This window comes from Pteropus alecto, unplaced genomic scaffold (assembly GCF_000325575.1).
Source record: "Pteropus alecto unplaced genomic scaffold, ASM32557v1 scaffold72, whole genome shotgun sequence".
Lineage (NCBI taxonomy): Eukaryota > Metazoa > Chordata > Mammalia > Chiroptera > Pteropodidae > Pteropus > Pteropus alecto.
Window position 1 is genome coordinate 12,827,982 of NW_006436811.1, and position 5,922 is coordinate 12,833,903.

Genomic DNA, 5,922 nt, shown 5'->3' on the forward strand with positions numbered 1-5,922 from the left:
ACATACTTAAGTTAGTAAGATCTAAAATTAATTAATATCTTCAAAATAATACAATGATTTTAGGAAACTGAATTTATTCATTCTCTTCTGACATGGTATTATTGCTTTGTATTTTGATCATATATTTTCTCTTCAATTCATACATGACTATGTAATTTTATTTTACCATCAACATTTATTTTGATTTATAAACACATCTACCAATTTTGTGCTCTCTATTCCTATTATAGCTCAAATCTTCCATGTAAAATTACTTCCCCTCTGTTTGCCTTAGTATCTCTTTCAATTTCCCTTTTGAGGATATTAATATGTGAACACTCTCAGTTTATCTAAATTAATTTTAATTTTGTTTCCATTCTTGAAAGATATTTACAAGTCAAGAATTATAGTTGGACAATCTATTTTTATAAAAACACTGAACAGAGTATTCCACTGTCATCTGCCAACTTCAGTTGCCATGAAAATAAATTGTCTTTTTAACTTCTGTTCCTTTGACAGTACTGGTTTTCCTTTCTGGCTGCTTTTTAGATTTTTTTCTTTGTAATAGGTGTCCTTTATTTTCTCTATAATATTTCTAGATGCATGTTTCTTTTTATTTATCCTAATTGTGATTCCTTGAGATTTTAAAATCTGTGTAGTGGTATATATCAGAAACTTCTAATGAGTCATCTCAGAATCTCTTTCCTTCTTCTGTCTCTGAGGTCTTTAGCATTTTTTTTTTTCAGTCTGATAACTAGATGTATATTCCAATTCTATTCATCTCCATCTATATTTGCTCACCTCATGAAGTTTTGCTTTACCTATGTCATGCCTTCTCTCTCCTGTTCCATAAGATTTCATGGCTCTATTCAATACCTTTAATACACAGTTAATGCCTCAAAGAGATAAATTTTGGCCAAAGGGATACAAGAAAGAATAGATTCTGCTTTCTATGGAAGACGAAAAACTGTTAAGTGATTCACCATAGGCAACAGTCACTCAAAATAGGACTTTGGAACTGAATAAGTAATTTGATGGTCTAATGGTAATATGGACACTACTGGTTGTTGTAGGTAGAATGGCGGTAATCACCGTCACAAAATGTAGATAGAATAATTGAGGCTTTAATCTTATGTTTAATTGGGAGGGGGTACAGGTAGAAACTGAAGTATGAGAGGATCGACAGTTTTTGCGGTGGATTTATATGAAAACAATGATAATTATAAGAATTTTAACGATAGCTGGCTTCTGTAAATGACCTTAAGAACTGACATTTTTGCAAAAAGAAATATTAGGCTCAGAGAAGCCAACAGGCAGCTCACTGCATACTGTGAAAAGTCAGAAGATCTTGTCTACCACTTTGAAACAGACTCTAATCTCTTGTAGTCACAGAAAAGACTGCTACTCTCATGGTTAGCTGGTTTCTCAGCAATGTGTGGTGCGAAAGTTTAACCAAGACAGTTTGAGATGGGGCACAGAAATATATGGCAAAGTCTTCCCCTTGTACCATTCATATTTGCTTTGTGTTCTACCTTAAGTAAAGTAGACCTTTCAAGGTGACAATTATCTGTAATCTCTTCAAAAATATTCAACATAAAAAAATTAGTGGAATTAACTAAAGTCCTCACTAAAAACCTGTTTTAAAGTTAAAATTAATTGTCAACACCTCTGTTTTCATCTTTTCTCTTACTCTAGGCTAGCATTTCAACATTTTTGGATTGCTTAGTATCATCCCCTCAGAAATGAATACCTTAGTTTCTTTACTTTTGCAAAGATTGTGGTTTCTACTAGTGCCTATTTATACTTATAATTAGTCATGGAAGCACCTAAATATACCCCAATGAATCTTGGGGTGCTTGTACTTAAATATTCTCTTTTAAATACTCTCTTTTCTGGCACAATTGTGATTCTGAAAATTAGGATTAATCGCCTCTGTCAGTATAAATTATTTTTCTGTCTATTGGTCCACTGGCATGGGAAGCTCAAAATGACCAGGTGGGAATTGTAGCTTCTAGTTCAGTGGAATTCTTAATGCTCCCTGAGGGAAAGTGTTCCAGTGACCTTAAGAACTAGACTTCGAATACAGCAGAGGCTCAAGATGTGTGAATCCTCCAAGTGAATCATTGTAAGTGATAGATATGAAAAAAAAAAAAAATCCCACTTCTACATCTTAGTAACTGGACCTATATATTCTAGTTATTGAGGACACAGAACTATATATCAGCAATTGGTTCAGTGCATTATACCCTAGTCTGGAGGACAATTCTCTGATCTCTAGGCCATTGACTCTGAACTCTAGCTGTGCAACACTCTGATTCCGCTTCTGGATGTAGAGCAAGACCCTTTTACCCTCTATTCATATGCCCATTACAACTCCTTTTTCATAGGTAGATTCTTTGGTCTAATAAATATCTTTATGATCTTATATTGTTGAATCAGGCCTTCCGTAAGTCTTTAGATAGTGATGATTGCAGCTAGTAAACATAAATCTTTATTATTGTTTGACTTCACTCAGGTGAGGTCAAATCATTGACTCTTCCAACATGAAGTAATTGATTATAATTAGCCAGCATCTTGTGACTTTTTGAGGAACGAGCCATACTGAGGGCTCAGCAATCCATCTTTGCTGGAGGCTTGCTGGGGATTCAGCAAAGGCATTGGTAGGTCATAGGGAATATTCAAATTGGCTTACTTGGTTTTACATATTGTTATTGAGGGAATATAAATTTCATGACTAGAACAGTAATTCAAAAGTACTATTCTAAGAAACATTAGGCAAAAGAGTAAAATCCAGTTCACAGGAAGTGTACATATGTTTGTATATGCCTCCTTTATTTATATATTAATGAGAGTGTTTGAACACTTTAAAAAAAAAGACCACAAGTCAGCTTACTATTATTACCTTTGCCATTTTTCATAAATTAAAAAGAAATTTTACTGTAGCAAATTACCTTTAGTATTTGTAATCTCTTGGAAAATTATGTTTTTTCACTGTAAATATAGGTGGCTTTTCTAGATACCCTGAGATAAATGTTATTACTTGAGCCACATTCCTCATATCCCAGATTAAGAGAGCAAAATATGCTAATACATTTAAAATGCATTAGGAAAGTAAAAAAAAATAATATTCTAGAATATATAGGATTATATGTTATTATTTGCTACTTTGATATTTCTGTTGACTAGAAACAGTCTCTCAGTGATCAGGAAGAAGTTTTGACTTCAAACAGAATCATTTCAGCTGAAAATATAAAATGACCCCATTTTTAAAGGCTTTTGTTGTCAGAGATAAAGGTACTGAAGTTTAAACTCTTTGAGATAGAGTGGTTTAGTTAATGACAAAGTCCTGAAAGTCTCAGGATAATTATTCTGAAAATTGTTGATCACAAGTTCAAGGGACATCTATAAGAATTTCAATGAATGTCTGATTACAGAGCAGAGTAAATCATTATTGTCAATCTTTGTGCATTCAAAATTCAAAGACTGAGATTATTGCTTAGCATTTCCGAAATAGTGGAAATTATTCACTTTACTGAGTGACAGATTTTTCCTTTTTTAGACCATTTGAATTATTTGCTAAATTCATAACAACCTATAAACTAAAGAATTGTATAATTACCAAAATGATCTCAGGAAATTTAAGAAGTAGTGTAATTTAAAGGGCTTATATTTTCCTCCTTTGCCATTTGCTTTGATTTTTTATTGTGGGGCCTGTTACCCTCTGAAATTATCATGTCTATACCCCTTTCAAGAAGACAAAGGGCTACTTCTATAAACTTATCTCTACCAAAGAGAAAATATTAGACATGACCTTTCATTCTATTGTAATTTTACTATTCTTAGTAAGTGTATAGGTTCTTCAAATAATGATTCTCACCTCAAGGTGGATATCCAAACGCAAGGAAACCTGTAACAACAACAACAACAACAACAACAACAAAACCATGAGTTTTCTAATAGACATTCTGAAATACCCTGGGGGAAGGTCCAGAGAGGAGTGGCATATATATTTTTCTGCTATTGAGAATCACAGACATAGTGAATCACCTTTGAATGAGAGTGACGTAGAACTCATAATAACTTTGATGATAGAAATTTGTGTTCATTTTAGTGGTGAGGTAAATAATAAATTTACCATAGATTTTTTTAGAAAATATTTTCTTATAAGCATTGTAATTAAGTAGAAAAATAACAAAGTTTCTGGAGTGCTTAAGATGAGAGTCCAAAAGATACTTCCTCAAGTGCTAGAGTTATATATTATTTATAAATGAATGCAATATAAAATAGGTGAGCTAGGCTCACAGAAAAGCTCTTCTTTTTTTGATAATAAAATATAAATGAAAAGGAAGTTAAGTATATTACTTACCAACATTTTTAGCATTTGTGAATATTTTCAAGCAATGTTTAATGTCCTTACACACACACACACACACACACACACACAAAATCAGCTTATTCAATTATCAAATATCGACCATGTAATATGTGCTATCGATGGTTCTAGTCCCTGGTTATATGGCACTGAACAAAACAATCAAAAATTCTCTTTTCATGTCAGTTTTATTATTGTTAGAAGCTTTAATTAAGCCAAGAATTTTTTTTTTTTTGGATTGATTTTGGAAGCTTCCTAGTTTTCGGTTTTTGTTTTGTTTTTTTAATAGTTTCTATTGTTACTGCAATTATAATCAGAACTAAACCAGAAACATGACTAGGTAAACACAATGTTTACTTCCATTAGTAACAGCATAAATGACCCTTTCTCTTGATTCCAGATTTGAAATCTGGTAAATAAGTTCCTCCAATGAGTAGACAAAAGTGAATAACTCTCAACTTCATTCATCTATGGTAGAAAAAGACCTGAAAGAGATACCGTCAAGGCAACACAGAGAGGATCTTAAATGCAGGGGATAAAATTTGTTGCTCTTATATGTCACCAAATGAAATGTTCCACAATGTTTGACATTTGTAGGAATAAGACAAATTAGGCAATTGCGAGAACAAATACATAGATTGTAAAGTTTCTGCCACTTAAATGAATACTCTCAAACTTTAATGCCAGCTGCCTCAGGAAAATCCCTTCCTAAGCCTAAAGATACTCTAACGCTCAGAATGAAAGAAAGTTTTCTTTATTAATAGGAGTAAATGGAACAAAAAGTTGCCTAATATTGTTTATATTCTTAAAATAAACTACATCCCTTCTCATACTTAAAAAGAGCAATCTCCCCTCATTTTACTTTTATATAATCACTCAATATTTTCCATTGGTTGAGAAGATCTGTTCTAACTTATCTAAGAACTAGCTTACCTGATGCTCAGTCATGACGTAAGGGATAAATTTCTAGTAAGGAGCATTAGATTTGAATAAATGGAATAATATCACAAATCTTTGGGTGAGATAATTTAATATTATAAATAGGTCAATTCTGTAAAAATTAAGCCATAATTTAAATAATTAAATGTAACCTTAGCAAACCATTCTAGTTGAATAGTTTGAAAACTCAAAAAAATTAATTCTAAATGTATATGAAGAAAGAAGAGCTCATGAAGACAAAAATAATCTTAGAAAACTCTAAGGAAAAAAAGGATATACTTGCCCTCTTGTATTTAAAAAATGATACAAAGTCTTAAGGAGAAACATTATTGTTTAGTCAAAAAGGAGAGAGGGAAAAAAAGCAATGCAATGGAATAGGATTGAGTTAGAGAAACACACACACACAAACACACACATAATATAGGACTTAATATAAAAAATTTAACATCACAAATCTAAGAGAAAAAGGTATAGTATTTAGTAGAAATTTTGGGAAACTGTATTAATCTTTTGGGAACACAAAATTGGATTTCTAAATAAAATTATATATAGGAGTGAAATTCTAAATTGAATGATACTAAAATAAATGAAGAAGGATATCATATGATAGTAGAATTGGGGAGAGTTCCTTA